The sequence below is a fragment of the Argiope bruennichi genome, chromosome 7 (assembly GCF_947563725.1).
Source record: "Argiope bruennichi chromosome 7, qqArgBrue1.1, whole genome shotgun sequence".
Taxonomy (NCBI): domain Eukaryota; kingdom Metazoa; phylum Arthropoda; class Arachnida; order Araneae; family Araneidae; genus Argiope; species Argiope bruennichi.
Window position 1 is genome coordinate 16377346 of NC_079157.1, and position 20734 is coordinate 16398079.

Here is a 20734-nt window from a genome sequence, read left to right on the forward strand (position 1 = left end):
GTATTGATTCTTGAAATTTATAGAGCCGAATGAAGACAATCTTTTCCTTAATTGAAACCAATATATCAAATTCAGTCAAAATAAGTATAAGAAATATTCAGTTACGAAAAAAAAAAAATGTTGACCTGTCTAATATATTGACAGCAGAAGCAGTCTTTGATGTAATTATTAATAAATACATTATCTAAATTCTTTCATTCAATTCATTATATTTTTATTCATTATTTTGTTTGTTAATAATATGCATTAAAAGTGAGCCTTTTGCCAGTGTCCTGGCATAGGGGTAGCACGTCTCCACCGTGATCTGGGCGTCCCGGGTTCGAGTCCCGGCACAGGCATGGTTGTTCTTCTTCTGTGTTCTATCTGTGAGGTGTGTGAATGTGCCCTCCTGTAAAAAAGGGTTGTGCAAGTGAATGTGACGCAAGAAGCAGCTAAGACGTACTCTTGACCCTAGTTGGCGCTGCTGAAAAAACAAGAGACGCTCGTTCGGTTTAACCCTTTAAAGGTCCATTTGTTTCTAGTCATATTATGTTAAAACACTTTTAGGCTTGAAATTAGAATAAGAAAAGGGATACATTTAGCTTATTAGATAAATTTAATTTGATTAATTTGGTTAATTAATAATTAAGTAACAAATCAAGACACATTATTTTGTGTGAGATAAAGAACTAAAGCATTTAAGTTTCTGTTTTTCAAAAAAAAATTATCAGAACTTATGCCAACCTACATAATTTCATACAAAGATTGATAAATTTGGTGGGAAGCATACTTCCCACGGCCCTAGAAAGGGTTAAATTGCTGTAAGGTAAGGGCCTTGTAACGTGCTATAAGTCAGAACAACTGAGCAGATTTTTCTTTTGTCGATTATAACATTAATTGAAAAAGTTCATGCATTAATTTTTATGAAACGAAGCTTTCATAAATAATTTATAAGTTAATATAATAATTTTTCATTAAAATTATTTTTTAAATTTTACATACAAATCATAGGAAGCATGTGAAAAAGTTAATGAGGATTTCATAAAAATCAAGAAATTTATTTGGTTTTTAGTTAACAATCCATACTTGGAAAAGATTATGGTATCTTTAAAGGAATGAAAATACTAGAGCTATTTTAAGCTATTTTAATTACTTATTTCCGATATGCCATTCGCAACACGTAAATGCATTTTACATAATTCTACAAAAAAATTTAAAATATGAAAAGCAAATACATTTTCTCTTTGGATTTTTAAAATCGTTTGGTACAGTCTATCGTTTTTTGAAAAAGTGCGAGATTTAAAAATGTTTTTTTGGTGCAACTAATTTTCTCATTTAAACACGTAAGGCTTAATATATTAAAATTTTACATTTAAAAACTGTTTATTTTAAAAATATAATGTTTACTTTTTTAAAGGCACGGATTTATTTACGTATTTACAAATATTGAATCCTTATTTTAAATATATTTTTACTTTCTCCTGTATGATATTAGTTTAATAATCGATTATTTGATATATGGTAATTTTAATCCTTGTCATCCTATACGTAATTATTATATTGTAACTGTTAAAAGTTGAAGCGAAGAACAATTTCAGAAAAGGTTTCGGGTCATTTAATATAATTGTGAATTTTTTACTGTTAAAGTACTCAAAAATATTTATATCTCTTGAAGCGCAAGATATACATCTAGTTAATAATAAGGCAAGGCTACTGATGTTTAATTAGTGACTTCAAGACCTTTTTTTGTGTCTATTGATATGTCAGATGATTTTCTTTTAGCTTCCTTTTCTCATCTGGAACTTCGCTAATAAAGACATATTTCTGCCCTTCTAAATATTCTGAAGTAAACATTTTATTGTAATAATAATTTTTATAATATAAAGTAATGCAAATTATAATGTTATAATTAGATATAATAATATACAAATATAATATATCAAAAGAGGAGCAAGGAATATTTTATGTGTTAGTATACTATTGTCACTATATGGCATGAAATTTATCTCATATTAACAATGATATTTTTTAAAGAAACATTTTTAATGTTGACATATTTTAAAACATGCAATTTATAGCCAAACGGTATAAAAAATAATATATTTTATTGGATGTTAGCTTTTTAATTCATATTTAACATTGATTTAATTTCATTTTAAATAATTCAAACACATAAATAATAATTTATCATTATAATATTCTATTATGGTTTTTCTAAAAACATTCCAAAATGAAATCGAATGAAAAAGAAAATTAAAAGATATATTTGTGGCATGATAATGTCCATAACTGTCCTTGTGAAACAATTAATAAATATCTTCAACACAGAATTTCAACGTATTTATATTTCGATAGTATGAGTTTTCGGTGCCAAAATGTTTATTGTATTTGCTTCGATAATGTTATAGAGACTATATAATAGATTTCTCCAGGAAAAATTTATTATATGTAAATGTATTCAAAATGTATATCATAAATATAAATTATTTATTTATTCATTTATTCCAAAATAAAAATAGTATTGACTAATTCATCAATATTTTAGATGGAATTATTAATTCAGAGGAACTATATAATACATAAAATTTCGAGAACCTAAATGGGTAAGTTCATAATTTTCTCTAAATATAATTAGACATCTTTAACAGACTTCTAACTGAATTATTTAAATTATTTATAAATAATTTGTTAGATTATTGATTTTCCATGTGTTTTTTTAAATATGTTACACATTTATTTTAACGAAGATTGTATGCTGGTACATTGGGGGTTCTTAATGTATCTCATGTGTACTCTTTGCATTTTAATATCTCATTACTTTCTGTCATTTTTTTTCTACCCATTAATTATAAGAATTAGCATCACTATTTTGTTTTCCTTCCATAAGTTGCACTAAAAATTTCTAAAAGTATTATTAGATTTCAAATTCTTTTCAGAACTATTGCGAGAGTACGGAACATTTTTTTCTTAAAATATTTGATCACAGAATTTATAATTTACAGATTTAAATGAATACGATGAATTTTGTCAATCACGTTTCTATAAATACTGACAGTTGAATTTATATCAAGTTCGTTACTTGCATATCACTCGAATGCTATATGCTAGTGGATAGTTTCCAATTTAAATTGTATATATCAAAATTTTGATTTCTTTATTATTTAATAAAGAAATCATTTCTTTATTTGATTTATCATATATTTGATACATATTATATTAAATAAGTTTGCAACTTTGAATTCGAACTTAACACTCATTATTATCATCATAGAATTTAACTGGAGTTTGAGATCTATCAACTCCAGTTCGCAAATGTGTGTAATTTATTCAAAACATGTGGGTTTCATTGTATAAATGTAGATGGTTAGAAAAAGCAAACAAACATTAACCACTCGTTTATTTTTAGAGTCAGTTTAATATCTTCCAAAAAAAGTTTTCATTAAAAAATATGCTTACAATGGACTTCCCGTTATCTGAATTCTTCTTTAGTATCGTCTTTATGATAGATTAAGTCACATAATGTATTTTAAACAAAAACATTTTGATGTAAACAATTAATCTTTTAACATTAAGAATGATGGCTTTTTTTGAACAAGAAGACTTTATGTTATTTTTATGTTCTCACTTTTAAGAATATAATCCAATGCCAGATTTTGTTGATATTTAGTATTACCTCTCAAAATTGAAAACGTAGATGTGAAAAAATCAAATATAAATACCTGATACGGAAACATAAAATTTCTTTTCCTATTTTTTTTGTTTTTGTTTCCAACACCATGTGACTAGATCATAAAGGAATGAAACAAATATATTCCACAATTAAAAAAAAAAATTCATCAATGCGCATTAACAAAATTTTATTTTTTCCTTTCAGATTCAGAAACCAAAGAGCATCATTCTTCATGGGTTACAACACAATTTCTTCTTATAGTGAAGTAATTCAATGTGACAACTGGAAATATGACACATCGTTTTATTTGTCCACTGTTTTGAATCAAGTGGGATCATTCTTAAGTACTATCAGTGTTCAATTCTAGGTTTACTTATAAATCAACTGTATTTATTGTTACTCAGCTTTTAAATATTCTAATTATGGTGAAAACTAAAATACTGGAGAAGAAATGCTTTACCAAAGGGTAAGTCATATCACTGACTCACCAACCCACCCGAAGACACACAGATAATAAGTATTGAATGACCAGACCGCTGCAACAGCAACACTGGCGGGAACTGTGGTTGAGCCCTAAGGGCTATCACAGGCCACGTTAAGGAAGTACGTCCCATCATCAATGGGAGGAGCCAGGCCCTCACCTTTTCGTGTACCCTCCAGGATGGCGAGATCCAACCACCATGACATCTCATTCTAATTTCGAGGTGCCCCTCGGGTAGTTTTTCATTTTCAGAAATGTCAAAATTACCCAGTATTTTTCATTAATTCTTTGTTATAACATGTATTTTTCTTAAGATATTGTAATTACTCTAATGCAATCTAAAAGAAAAGCAACTTTTTTATTGAATTTACTGACGTGAATGTAAAGATTATAAAGCTATGTTTCGAAATTTGATAGAAAGAAATTTTTCTCTCAATTTACACTTACCAAACACAAAGGAATACCACAATTAAGGTATGAACAGAAATGATTTTGCCCGTATGTCATGCATTACAGCTTCCAAAAAATTATCCATAAAAATTCTAAAAAACCAAAATTGTTTCGTACATTCTAATTCATTTTGTTTATCTTATATTTCGAAAATTTAAAGAAAGTATGTTGTTGCTTATCCCTCTCTTGGGTTGAACTCTAAATCAAACCAAGTTCAAAAGATAGGGGAAAACGGGGTGCGGTAGCTTCTGAGGGTAAGAACCTCTGAGCAACCGAGGACAGAAGTCCAACTTCTAGTTCATATGAAGATAGCACGCATACATTCGCTTGCATAGCCTTTTTTTTTTTTTTTTTTTTTTTTTTTTACAGTGGGACTGCTTTACACACCTCACAGATAAAACACAGGGTAGGGAACAACCACGCCCGAACCAGCACTCGAACGCGGGTCGCCCAGATCATGGCGAAGACGCGTTACCCCTAAGTCAGGACGCCGGCTTAAAGAAAGTATTCATTACATATAAAATAATTTACTTCAGAAAGAATTTATTTAATATTTTATATGAACTAAAATAACCCGTGAATATAATATGTTAAAGCAATCATAGGAAATAACAGAGAGCAAAATTAATACATTTCTTAAAAATTAATTTTTTTATTCAAAATAAACGGAAATACTAAAAATAAAAAGAAATTTGTAAGCACACACTGTTTGTACTATATAGTTTCGTAATACAATGTAGTAAATTGCATATTTTTATTTAAAAAATTTTCGTTCTAAAAATTTTGTACAAAAATGTTTTTTTTTTTTTTTACCATCAATCGTTGAATTGCAGTATTCACATGTAAAGTCACGCATACTCACACATGCAGTAAAAGATTTTATAACAATGATTCCTAACTATGTGAAAACTCGTAATAACAGAATTCTCACAACACTCATATCCTAAAGAAATTTCTGTTGAAATTCTTATTCATAATTTGGGTTTCAAATTCAGTATACGAAGTAATTTTAAGAATCAAATTGAGATAAATAAGGAGTAATGTTATTTTAATAGCATTGCACTTATTTTGATTATTTTTCATGAACCTTTCTTAAGGAGTTGAATCCCATGACATCATGGTGTCTGCAAAACATAACTATACATTTAATCTATCTTCTAATTGCTCATAAGTTTTCATGTACATTTTCTCTTTTCATCAGGCCTCATAAAAATTATACAGATACTAAGTACAACCCATTTTCGTTTGCTTTTGACAATGGAAGAAAATCAGGCTATTAATTTTTTGGTGAAATAATAAAAATGATTTAATTATTATGTTCATGATAATTCTCATTATCGTGCATATTATTTAACATCTGTTTTCATCGCTACAACGAAAACTAATGTAAAAATTTATGCAGAAATATTTTTTAATTAAAATATAATATAATTTTTAATTAAAAAATATTTGATAATCAAATTAATATCCTAAAATACATTGTTTAGAAACCTAAACATTTTAAGAATCATTTTTAGGTAGTAATATATTCAAAAGTTATTGCTGGAATATGAGAAAATCTTGTTTAATTTTTAATTAATTAAAATCTAAAATAATCATTTCAAAATTCATATTTCACATCTCCAAAGTATATTTGTGCCAAATTTGTTAATTTTTGGCCAAATATTTGGCTTGCAGAGCGCCAACACATGCAGATCCTTACAGTTATTATTATTCGTAGTAGTAATAAAGATATTGTAAAGTAATCTGCATTTACTTACACATTGCTGATTGGTTAGTATAATTTTCTATTTAATAAAATGCAGCAATCTCTAAGAATAGAACATTTGGACCGAGTGATGGCAGACAGACTTGAATTTGAAGAAAGGAAATTTATTCTAAAATGCTACTGGAAGTATGAAAATGCAGTAGAAGCGCAAAGACAATTTAAGAGGGAGTTTAGCAAAGAACCACCTACACGAGTTACCATCTCTCGAATTAGAGATAAGTTTGAAGCTGATAGAACTGTTCAGGACGTCCATAAACCTGCAACAGTTGTTCAATTGAGGGCACCATTGAACATGAATGTACGAATATCCCAGGGGAATTGTTCCATCATGTGTGCTATTCCATCGCTTCGCGTTGTCAGCAGTGTCTGGAGCAGAACTTACATCAGTTTGAGAACATGCGATAACAAGACAATAGAATGGTATTTGAAGAATCTTTTACATGTTGAAAATTATTCGAATTATAATAAACCAAAAATTTACAATTATTTAAAGTATGTATACATTTTTTTGGGACACCCTGTATATATATATATATATATATATAAATAAATGAAATTCCTAAAATAAATTCGAGTTCGATTTTTGACCAAACTGCAAGTTTCAGACCGTTTTGAACGGCTCGTTCAAAGTCTCTGAAAAAAAAATCAGTTTTAGAATATCTCTGTCAGTCCATCCATGTATCTATGAACACGAAAACTCAAAAATGCTTATAGTTAAAATGGTGAAATTCAGATAAATGGCATTCATACAGAATTTATAGATTTCTCTCAGATTTTAAACGAAATCTATTCAGAAGAATTTTGTCTGTCCGTCTGCCCAAATATAAATGAACACGATAGGTACAAAACAAAGAGAGCTAAAATAGAAAAAGCTTAGATATCTAAAATGTAAGTTTCTAAAGAAATCCGTCAACTGAGACTATCTATCGGTCTGTAGATTTAAATTTAACAAGTAAATGTAAAAGAATTCATAAAATATAAACGTAAGTGAAATGTATTAATTTTTTTTTATTTGTTAATAAAGTGCAATAAAGAAAAATTCTTATTTATATAAAATAACTGTATAGGAAGATCTAAAATTCAAAACGTGAAAAGAATATTTAAAAAAAACAACCCTTAGTTAAATTTAAATATTCGGAAGCACAGATTTGCTCTGATAAGTATCAATTGTCATTTCCGAGTGGTCAATGGCTGATTGAAAATTTATTAAAATATTCTTCACACTTCACTTATAAGAGCGACAGTAGGAAGAAACAGAAACTTCTCACATTTTCGGAAACAATACGATATAGATTTCATTTTTCCATAAAGGCTAAGTAGTTCACCCTTTCCCACGATAGAATCGATAGTCAGCGGAGTGGCACAAAGCCGTCGCACTCCGTCTCCCTCCGCTAACGTAAAGAGTTCAGAATCCACCGGCGACCACATTTCGGATGGTGGCTTTTTGAGATACAGGAGTGCCGTGCGATTCTCCCTCAGATACTATGGATACAAGCATGACCAGGGATTGATTCATTGCGTACACGTGAGTTCTTTGACTATTATTTTATTGGTTGAATATAATAAATAAAAGAATAGGTGTAATAATTAATTTTTTATTAAATGCCAGAAGTTAAATATCGATTTTTTTAAAAATATCAGAAGTTTTTATGTTAATATTTTTTTTAATTGAGAATTTTTTGTAAACGACATAGACACAGTTTGATTTTTTTTTAAATTTTTATATAGTATAGAAAATATTATAAAATTTAAAATCATAAACAACTTAATTTTTTTAAAATTGTTCTTAGAAGTGATATATTATCAAATAACATGATAAAATTTTTCTTACTTTGAAAAAAAAATTATAGAGTATTTTGAAATTGAATCGAAAATTTAAAATTCTGTGATGGAATCAGTTTGTTTTCAACAACAATTTTCTTTATGTTTGTATGAAGTTTTGATGGCATGCAATAGTAAATCTCCTTTTTCAGATTTATATAATTTTTGATAATCTGCAGAAATAAAGAAAAAATATTGCAAAAATTTTTAACTATTATTTTGTATAATTAACAAAATAATGGACATATAAAGCAACAGAGGCTTTTTGTATGGCCGAGATTATTAATTATCATTATTTTTGATGTGGAATATGAATTTTTTTATTTACTGAAAACCAGAAATTTGCTTTTCTAATAGTAAATTAATATTGTTCCAGGCTTCTGAAATATAAATGAGATATTGAATATTCATCGCATATAATAAGAAAAAATAATTATTTTTTTTGAATTATTTTCCTTATATATTTTATACTAATGAAATCCTAGTAAAATATTGATTTGTTATTCTTAAAATATTGAAAATAAAACACTTTCTATTTTCTAAAACTAGAGCTGAAATAGCTTTTTTGATAAGTCAATAACATGGGAAAGCATTATATATACACACACATTTACATTTTCTTTAAAAATTCTAAATTTATCTTTTAAATGAACATAAAAATATAAATAAATATATACTCGAATAGCCATTGTATTTTCATCTCAAAGAAGCTTAGAATTTAATCTTTGACTTCTTTTTCATAGCATGAGTTAAGAAACTGAAAACTAGTTTTTGTAATTAACGTCTTATTTCCCTGCAAGTATTTGGAAACTTGAATTGCTTCATTAAATTTACAAATGGAAATGTAATATTTTTTGGAATTGGAAAATATTTTATTTTATTTCAGTACTGCAAACGGTTTTGTAGCGCAATGAAAAGAATCCTATCGATTTGCTCCATAAATGGACAAGGTGTTTGACCCTTGGTCATAGAAGAAAAATGCTCAGTTAGTTACTCACAACACCTATCTGATCACGTGATTTTGTAACCATTAGATGGGAAAGACGGGAAAATTAGAATAAATAATATCTTTAAAATTACCATGCTTTTTCATTTTGAGTAAATTTACAAAATATAAGCTACTATTTAAATAATTTTAATTAATTACAGTATATTTTTTCAAGAAACTGACTTAAAATGAAGTATAAATAAATGCACTCATAATCGATTTTTAAAAATAATTTTGATTGTTAGAATTTTAATGCTATTAATGTAAATTTGTTTGAATATTATAAAGTTTTTTTTTAAGGCAGAACTAGTTTGTTACATAATATCAAAAACAATAATTCAGTTTCAGAATTAAACGTTTATTTTAATGCTAATTGATAAACCTGAATTTCCTCGGGATTAAATCCTTTCAGTTCTAATATTTCTGAAGTAAAAATTATTTATGTCAAACTTATAATAATTTACGAAATATTTTTATCGTCTGAAACGAATTTTTGAAATGGAAATGAAAATCCTAAAGTAAACGCATAATCAAAATTTTATTTAGTTAAAGTTTATTAAATTTTTATTTGGTTAATTTCATTTTTCAATTTAGTTTAAAAATTTATTTATTAAATTCTATTAAAAAATTTAGAAAAAATATTGATAAAGTAGTTTCAAGTGTAAAAAAGACAATTTTTTATTATTTCTAATTAATTTAATGTTTAATTAATTTTTGTATTTTAAAAAATTGGCAATATTCTTTCTTATATAAAAAGTCGTCTGCAAAATTTTCCTAACTTCGGACTATTTGCTCAGGACAATTGGAACATATTATATAATAACTTCTATAAGGATTTTTATTTATATTAAAAATGAAATGAATAATATGTCTACTGCATAGCTTGAATACTAAATATATATCTCTTATTTATATGATTTATTTACATATAACTTAATTGAAAAAGGATTTAATCAGCATCTGACGTGCTGACTATTAAGAATTAATTTCGTCGAATGTTTTGACAATCAGTAAAACTGATTATATAAATAAAATGGACTTTTTTCAGTTGAATAAATATTATTTTTAAAGGAAGATTGAACAGCGACTTCGTGTTCTTTTTATTTATTGTTTAAATTAGCATGAAGCAATTTGCTTAAAATGGTTATAAATGAATTCAGATTGCGGTTCAAACGGCACATTATTATAATGTGTAAGTGAAAACATGATATTTTATTGGATATATTGAAAATTGCGTTTCTCACGTCATTCAAAAAATATTAAATTCTTCAACTTTCACTAAGAAAAATTATATAATTAATTGCATCGGAATATGATGTTATTCATTTATTCGCTAGATATTTGGAAATAATTTTTTTTTCTTAAATATTGTGTTACATAATCAAATTTGTTTAGGCAGTAAAAATTGCTTAAAATCTATCAGTAAAGCTGCATTTATTACATAAAACAATTGATGAATTTTAGCTACCACATTGACGCAATACTGAATTTTTCATTGATGCAGCTGACTTTAAAGGGAAAATCACCCATATTTGTTTTAAACGAAAGTAACTAAACCAAAACTATTCAAATTAGCTATAGTTTCATATTTTTTATAAGGCTAGAATTCGTCTTCTTGACTTTATGAAAGGCTGGAGAAAAGAAATATTAGAATCAGAATTAAGAGATTTTTCTTCGTTTTTATATATGTCAGACCAGTAACCAACTGAATTTTCCTTATAAAAGTGCTAAAATAGCTTTCAAAAAATAGCACAATTGATTTAAAATTTTTATAAGCTATAATATTCATTGAAACTTTATTTTATAGGAAAGTACTAAATTATTTTTAACATTTTATCAAGTTAGGCAGAATACAAGCATTTTTCAAGATACTATATACATTCTTTAGCGCATTTAGAATTTGGTACTAATACTATAAATTATTTTCTTATGTTGAAGTAAACGTATATTTTTATATATCAATAAACTTTTTAAAGCATCATGAGATAAACATTTAATGTACCGATTTCCACGGATTGGAAATCATAAATGGAATAAAATCGAAAGCATGTAATTTAAAAGTGAAATCAATTTTACTTTTATTTATAAAGCAATAAATATTGCTTATTTTCTGGTCGTTACCTAATGGCTAATTAGACTGTAAATGGTAAGAAAGTTTTTTAAAAAAAACCTAGAAAATTTGAATATCTGCAATTTTAAGCTGTACAAATGAAGAATTTTCAAGTGCTGAGTTTTTAAAAAATACCATAAAATAGAGCAGCTTTCTAATAGTTTTAAGTAAAGTAATTTTTCGTGAGATTGTTTCAGATTTCTATACTAGTCAACTATTTAATTACATCATTAAATTTGAGAAAGTCAACTATTTAATGATAGCATTATATGCCACAATTCTAATATAAAACAGTCGACAAAAGTAGTATTTAGGCTGAAAATAAAATAAATTGACGGATTTAATACGCTTCAGGGAATTATAGGGAGTTGTGACTCAAAGCTGTTGTTCTAGTTGACCACCCAAATCCATATAAAATCCTCATCCTAATTACTACTGATACTTTTAAAAACACAAAAGACATTAAGAAGCATTGTAATTTCATATTTTAAATAAGTCTGAAAATGTTCAAATATTTTTGTTTGGGACTTTTTAAAGTTGCATTTGCCATCATTTCTATTAAATTATATTTCTTGTTTTTAGTATTAATAATTATAATATTTTATAATTTACGTTGTATTATTTTTTTTAAAAATTTATTTCAATACCTATAAATGCAATTAAGTTGAAATATAATATTTTATTTCAAAATGCATAGAATTTATTCGTGTAATGTAATTGTTTCATTTGCTTTAAGATATGGGCGTTTGTTTCGTTTCATTTATAAAATAAAAATGAAATTTCAATGATATACTTTTATTATCTTATATTTTCCAAAATATAAATTGTAAGGGAAAAATATGTCATTTGTTCGAAATTCGATACAAGGAAAATATACACATAATTCTAATTAAAGTAGTGAGTTTAAATAAATATTAAAAGAAATAACAATGAAGCACTTAAATTCATAATGAACGAGTTAATCTCGCACCATTAAATTTTCGTTAAAGACACTATTATTTAAGGATTCATTATAATGTAAATTTTATAAATAACGTAAAACGAGAATCTAATCAATATAAAGATTTAACTGACGAGAAATTAGACGAGAATCTAATTAATTTATTTAACTCAAAATTAAAAAAAAAAAACATGTTAGTCCAAAACTTATTTCACACATCTGAAAATTATTAAAAGTTTGAATACATTGATTTTTTTATCACACACAAAAATAGAAGGAATATTGGATTCTGTACTTGTGAATTCCGGAAATTGAAAGAGGAGGTGCCAGCCCAGGTGTCCTTTTCATCAGAAAGAGGTTCAGAATTACAAGATCCGTTCCAAAATGACTGTCGTGTTGATTAAAATAGGATGTTAATATAACTAAACGAAATTGAATAATAAAGATGGAAAAACTTGCGAAAGTTTTGAGGGAAAAAAAACAAGGAAACAGTTCTGCGCTTTAGAATTTTGACACAGTGTAAATAATGCCACAATGCTTTGTGCTTTCACTAAGCTTTATAAATTATAAAGACGCTGATGTGTTTCATTACTCAATTTTGTCTGGAGGGAAAAGTAAAGGTTGCTGCGGGTATGGGATGTATATGAATTTGAGCTCTGCCAACCTAATTCGTTTAATAACGTTCGTTATTTTAATAATTTGTTCTTTAGTAGGGTTCCGCGGTGGCCTGGTGGTAAGGTCTCGGCTTCGGAACCGGCAGGTTTCAGGTCTGTGACCCGATTCCACCGAAGAACCGTCGTGTAAGGGGGTATGTTGCGCGTTTAATCCGTCATGATCAAACGTCCTCCCGCTGGTGTGGTGTGGTGTGGAGAGGGGGTGCCAGCTCAGGTGTCGTCCTCGTCATCTGACCGTGGTTCAAAATTACGAGGTCCGTCCCAAAATAGCCCTAGTGTTGCTTTAAAACGGGACGTTAATATAACTAAACTAAATTTGTTCTTTAGTAGAATATGCGGATTTTAGATCAAATTGGGTTAATATTTACCTTGACGCCTCTATTCTGAGTTATAGAATTTATAATTCTTAATCACAAAATTTCAGCCCAATACCACTTGTGCGGTATTCCCTCATTTAATGAAGATAATTATCCTCCAAAGTGGATAATAACGCGTAAATGAACCTTCTAGAAAATTAATTTGTTTGAGAAAAGTGAACTGGTTGGAAAAAACTACTCTCACTTCATATTTAGTGGTTCCAGTTATGAATAATGAAAACTACGAAGAGAAAAATCATCATTAAATTTACTATTATAAGACTCTTTTAGACGAGCACAATTCTTATCTAACTATTTTTATATGATGATGATTCTGTTTAAAATAGCACTCAAACCGAATTACTGGCCTCGGGGTAGCTCGTCTTTCATGTAATATGGACACCCGGGTTCAAACCCTGGTTCGGGTGTGGTTGTTCTCGACCCTGTGCTCCGTCTGTGAGCTGCGTGAAAGAGCCCGAGTGTGTGAGTGTCATCTTCATATGAGCTAGAAGTCAGGCCTCTGCCCACTGTCTCTTAGGGATCCTTACACTCAAAATGTACTGCACCCCTTTCTCCCTGATCTCCTGGTCTTGGATTGAATTGGAGTTCAATCCAAGGGAGATAATCAGCAACAGCAACATGACACACAAAGAATCAAATAAAAGTATACTTTCCATTTAACGTTTTGGAAGCTCGAAAATATTTTGATGTACTATACAATAAATGTTATAAAATAAACTGTCGACAGAAGTACTTTATGAAAGTATGAAATGTGCTATTTTATTCTACAAATATATTTTCACGTCTTAAAGATTAAAAGACAGAGCAGAGACTAAATAAAGTTCGTATCATTTTGACATGAAAAGAAATTTCAATGCAGCTGCATTTGTTATTCAGTGTATTTAAACATGGGAAGAAATTTCTTCCAGTAAGTCATATGCTTAGTGATATTATACAGGGTGTTTATAAAGTCCTGGACCCATTTTGATGTTTAATAACTCATAAAATAATAAAGATAGATTTAAATTAATAACATAAATGGTTAAATAGACTCAAAAAGTTTCATGACCCTTGTCAATGAACTTCCACGTGTGCCCCCTTCGTCGCATGGAGAATATCAAGTCGATAGTCAATTTCACGCCAGGTAGCGACAAGCATGTCGGCATCCACACAGCCATTTGCGCACATTATGGCGATTGACAATGCCAGAAACATGAAAGGATGCTTCATCGGAGAACATTATGCTCTTCAGAAAATCAGCAGCAGCTTCTATCCTCCTTAGCATATCTGTTGCAAAGGCCATCCTCCTAGGCCTATCGTTCGGTTCCAAAACTTGAACAGTTTGAACTTTGTATGCATGCAGTCTTAATTTTTTCTTAATAACCTTGTACACCTTCGAAATTGGCATATCCAATTCTGTTGCCGCTGATCTCACAGATATTCTAGGATTGTGTAAAAATGTCTCTCTGACACGCTCAACATCAAAATCACTTGTGCAAGGACGTCTGGAACGTTTCTTATCTTCGATACTTCCAATTTCTAGAAAATTCTTTTTCCACCGCAAGATGCTATTTTTGGATGGAGGATCCTTTTGGTAAATTCTTCTGAAATTTCTCTGTGCTTGCACTATCGATTTCATTTCTATGAACCACCATAAAATCTGTGCTTTCTCTTGTGGTGTATGCATTCTCATTAATATCCGCTCTAATAAAACATCACATACAAAAGTACTACATAGAACAAACACATCAAAAGTAAACATAACATTGCAATAGTTGACAAAAACAAAAGAGAGAAAAATGCAATTAATAAGCAGACAATATTTAGAAAAGTACAGATATTTAGACTGGAAAATGAAATTATCTGAAATTAACCACACGCGCAGACGATATTTACAAAAGTAAAAATATTCAAACCTGAAAAGGAAAATATATGAGTTATTCCATCAATAAATGTCATAAGTGTGTTTATATCTTTATTATTTTATGAGTTATTAAACATCAAAATGGGTCCGGGACTTTATAAACACCCTGTATTTCTAAAATAATATTGAATCAAGGAATCAAAAAAATGTTAGATATTTTTTGTATTAGGTTTGACGCTATCATTGTTAAAACAATTGATAATCTATAGTTTATAAGTCAGATGCTATAGCATAATCGACGTAAAACGAATGATTGCTAATTAGAGTTCGAGCTATAAATTCTTTTTAAAACAGACTCCAACATTGTTGGAATCAATGTTTTTCTTATATTTAATTACATTTGTTGGTACATTCTTTAAGATTGCTTAAGGATTTTTTTTTCAAAATTTCGAGTTAATTTTGTATTTATTTTATTTTCCATTATTCTGCATAATTAAAATGTTGGCAAACAAATGCTAGCAATATATTGGCAATATTATATATTCATGCAACTGGAAAAGCTTTTAAATGTCTTAAATTGTTATATTTTATTCTATGTCAGTAAATATCCCATGAAAAAATTACTAAACATATTTTAAACACTATCTTCCCCCTCATCATATTTCCCGCTGGTGTGATGTGGTGTGGAGAGGGGGGGGGGTGACAGTTCAGGTGCCGTCCTCGTCATCTGACCGCTATTCAAAATTACGAGGTCCGTCCCAAAATAGCCCTAATGTTGCTTCAAACGGGACGTTAATATAACTAAACTAAACTAAACTAACCCTCATCCTATTAGTCATATTTAGTATAATAGCATTGATACACCACATTTTAATCAGTCTCTTTATGACTTAAAGTATTCGTTTTTTGAAGTTTCAATTTCATTACTTTAAAAAAATCAACGGTTGTCTCAAAAAACAAATTGGAAGATCTTTTTCGCATTGACTAATGAAATGGTTTAAAATGACCTGAAATGGCGATATTAAAAGCTTCTGAACACGATCAGTTTTAGCTGTAGATGAATGAAGTTCATTTTATTTAGTACTGCTTGACTACTTGAAAACGTAAACAACTTAATTTAGCAGTTCATTTCTTGCACATTCAGCTGCAGAAGAATGAAGTTAATTTTATTTAGTACTGCTTGCTGCTTGACTACTTGAAACGTAAACAACGTAATTTAGCAGTTCATTTATTGGCTCAAGCTATATATAAAAAATTCTATTCATCATGTAGAGAATTCATCATTTTCTGAATTGGAAATATATACCTATCTATATTGGTATGGGAATTGGCTCTAGACTGACGATTGAAACAAATAAATGAATAAATTTTCGTCTATACTGTTATCATTGGACTTATATAGAATTGATTTTCTATTAAGATATCTATTCCTTTATACATAAACGTGAAAACTGAATAATGCAGTTAGTTAATGGAGATATTAAATGTGTTATATTTAGGCCTGAATGATAAGTCCAACTCTACATTTTCAACCAAATCCATGAAACGACTCATGGACTATGTGTTTATTTATCCTTGCGTGAGTGAACACAATTAAATCAAATAAAAAAAAGAAGAAATATATACATTAAAATGTACTACTAATCAAAATGCACACAGCAAAATATTATATAATATCTTAACACTAAAGCTGTAAATTTGTATCTAGTTTTATATATTGTTACAAATCTGTAATTTTGCTATCCGGCACGAATTGTGTCATCCTGAAAAAGCCGTTAAAACCTTTGTAAGATCTGTACTGTGCGTGCTGAGCTTGGCGACCATTTTGCGACTTGGCGATGAATTTGGCGAGTTTGGCGACTAAATGGATAATACCGGAAAGTTTGAGAAGTTTCACGAGCCATCCAGTAATAACCGAGATATACCCAGGTACGCCCTGATTGGTCTGAAGATTCTAGCCCCGCCTCCCGGAACTATAAGAGACGAGCACTCTGAAGCTCTGAGGAAATTGTGTGGATCGTCAGCAGTTGTGTGTGAGAGGAGTCGGAGTCGCCGACAAGTAAAGAAACTGGAGGATTAGACAGCAAGAAAGCTGCTGAACTAGCAATTAAATATGCTGCATCATTACGATTTATTGGCGGTATTTGTAGAAGAAAAATTTTGTAACAATATGGGTAGTCAATGTTAAACAGTATTGCTCCAAAATTCTATTCTCGATTTCTGTTTTTAGATAATGAAAGTTAGCAGACAATACTGCATATTGTGTATTGTAGTACGATAGTATATTAACCTGATGCTTTATATCAGGTACGTAAAACAATCAGGTATGATGAATTGATACATAGTAATAGTGAAATGCAGCTTTTGGATTTCATCTATAATCTCCTCACTCATTTTCTATCAGGTGATACTATATCAATCTGATACAAATTAATAGATGTATATAGCCTAATTCCCCCTCCAACCTCAGAGATGCTATTAGTATTCGCGATGATTTTTTAAACTATCTACATCTCATTCTCTGAAACTGTGTTCATATAACACTGAGAAATCACTACATTTTTCTATACTAACTTTATCAAGGATCCCCTTTCCAGTTCTCTTCTCACACACCAGTCAATCCCTCCAAAAAACGAAGGTCGTCGGTACATCGTCATCAATACACTTCCGCAGAAATGAAATCCCATTTTGTAAACATAATTTTTATCAGTATCTGCTCAAGCATTCACCTCAAGTGATAAAATCTTTACCCATTAAGTACCTGGTTTCATTCTGGAGGGTAACAGCAAGCGGCTACTCCGCCCCGTCACTAAAACACAATGATTAAATCTGACTGACCGGAACGCCGCGGTAACATTAGAGAGAACTAAGATTGAGTCTTAAGTGCCACCCCCTGCCACGGTACAACCCTTCCTGTGGTAAGCAAGTCTCATCATCGGTAGGGAATAACCGACCCCACACCATTTCTGTACTTATCCGGGTGGTACCACAAAGCTGAAAGCTTCCCACCCACAAATCTGGGGGGACTTCCAGGGGGATCATTTTGAAGAGTAAACAATCAAAGCTGTATCAAGTACAGTGATATCTAATACAATTGAGTATCTGTATCAACTTCTACTTGATACCGCAAAGTCGAGTATAACTCTGCCCTATATTGTAAAAGTATACGATAAAGTGATATCCCATTTTGAAATCATAATTTGTATCAGTATCGGCTACCAATCTTGTCGTAATTAAGAGAATCCTTGCCCATCAAGTATCCAGTTTCATCTTCTGAAGAGTAAAGAATCAAAGCTACCTCAAGTACAAAAGTATGAAGTGCAACTTAGTATCAGTGCCAACTACTACTTGATACTGCAAAACCGGGTGTTAACTTAACTCTATATTGTGGAATTATACGATAAAGCGAAATCCCAATTTGAAACATAATGTGTATCAGTATCGGCCCCCAGCCACACGACAAGTGAGAGTATTCTTTTCCATCAAGTATCCAAGTATCCAATTGCTGTGTATCCCGAAGCTGTATTAAATACAAAAGTATCAATTATAATTGGGTATCAGTATCAACTTCTACTTGATACATCAAAGCCAGGTACCAACCCAACCCTATATCGTAGAAGCATTCGATAAAGTGAAATCCCAATTTAAAGCCATAACTTGTATCAAAATCGGCCACCAGTCTTGTCAAGTCACAGAATCCTTACCCATCAAGTACCCAGATTCGTTTCTGAAGGGTAAAGTATCAAAGAAATACCAAGTACACAAGTAGTGTGAAATGCAATTGAGATTCATTATTAACTTTTACTTGATACTGCAAAACCAGGTGTCAACCCAACTTTATATTGTAAAAGTATACGATAAAGTTAAATTCGGTTTTGAAATTTTATCAGTATCAGTATCATCCCATTATTTGTATCAGTACCAGCAATCAGTGTCGCCTAAGCTGCATCAATTACAAAAGCAACAATTACAACTGATATCTATATTAACTTGTATTTGATACTGCGAAATCGGATAGCAACCCAATCATATGTTGTAGAAGTGTGATCATAATAATCATGTGATCATATGTTGAAGATAAAGTGAAATCTTATTTTGAACTCATAATTTGTTTCAGTATCGGCCACCAGCCACACTGCAAGTTAGAGAATCCTTATCCATCAAGTATCCAATTGCCGTGTACCCCTAAAGCTGCATCAAATACAAAATTATCAATTACAATTGGGTGCCAATATCAACTTCTACTTGATACATCAAAGCTGTGTATCAACCCAATCCTATATGGTAGAAGCATTCGATAAAGTGAGTTCTCATTTTTAAATCATTATTTGTTTCGGTATCAGCCTCAAGTCTCGTCGCAAATAAGAGAATCCTTACCCATCAAGTACCTAGATTCATTTTTCTTTTGTTCAGCCCGACCTTCTTTTCGCCCTCCCCACTAGCACTTAACGAAACAGTATAGGCAGGTTATTTATTGGTTTGTAAATGCATCGAAATTCATGTCATAATTCCACCATTTAAACAATATCCCAATTCACCTCTAGCAGTTTTCTTTATTATATGGACTGACATTACCAAAGACATTTTAATTATATTATTAGTTATGCTTCTTTAATTCAAATACAATTTATACAATATTTATCTCTATATTTTCTAGAAGAGCTTAATTAAATAGAGCTTAATAGGTTAAAACATGTTTCTTAAATCTCGCTTGTCTTCGTTTATCTTTATGTTTACATTGCTCCATATCAGAGCAGAATTGTTTCAAAGCGCTTAAAAAAATAGATTAAATAAGACGTATCTCATTAAAAGATTTACTTCGGATTTTAAAAATGATTTAGAAATAATAAGCATTTCAGAAATAATACTCTTAACAATATTTTTTATCGTTAAATATGGACATAGCACGTCATGGTTGATTAATTTTTTTTTGTCTGCTCAAGTAAATTAAATAATTTTGTGGAAATTTCTTATAATTCTATAATACATTTAATTGTAACTCAGGAATACTTTTTTTGATAATACGGAGAAGTAATGAAATAAATTTCAACAAAAGAATAAAGATGTTTTAATGGATTATCTTCTGTATGATCACGGTTTTTGAACAAATACTGTACATCTATTATTCCATTATCAATTTTTTGCAATTATTTTTTATGAACTTAGCATATTTATTATTCGAATATCTTATTTTTTGTAAGTGATCATTTCAAGTTTGCTGTTCGATTATATTTTATAATGTTACTTGATGGATTGATACATGATAATTATAATGTTTAACAACACAGACTGCCTTTCTGCATGGTGTCCCAAAAAGATTGAAATGCCGTTTAATTCTTTATCTATTGAAGATACATGTGCAATGTAAATTGCAAAATAGTTCAAAATAAGATAGAAAATAAAACCATTTTAATTAAAAAAATTCTCATCAATTTTCTAAAAGCTGCACTTTTTTAATTTTTATGCGACCACTTTAAAAAATTTATTTAGCTTAGAATTAGAAAGCTTTAATTTTTTTATGTAACAATATCATTATAAACATACTCGTATCTTTAAATACCTCATACTCGTATCTTTAAAAGTGAGTGAATTATACTTAATTGAAAATTGAGCGCTCTGTATAGGTATCATGT

At 29.5% G+C, this 20734-nt stretch overlaps 1 protein-coding gene across 2 annotated transcripts in view; it reads left to right on the plus strand.

Moving 5' to 3' along the window:
* The first annotated feature begins 7751 nt into the window (after positions 1 to 7751).
* Positions 7752 to 20734, plus strand: part of LOC129976725 (organic cation transporter protein-like) — a 50420-nt gene continuing 37437 nt past the window's right edge. Inside the window, exons 1-2 of one of the 2 annotated variants that reach the window (XM_056090431.1) lie at positions 7752 to 7873; positions 19219 to 19403. The gene's annotated coding sequence lies outside the window, so the exon portion shown is untranslated. The remainder of the gene's footprint in view (positions 7874 to 19218; positions 19404 to 20734) is intronic. The other variant, XM_056090432.1, reaches the window with a different exon arrangement.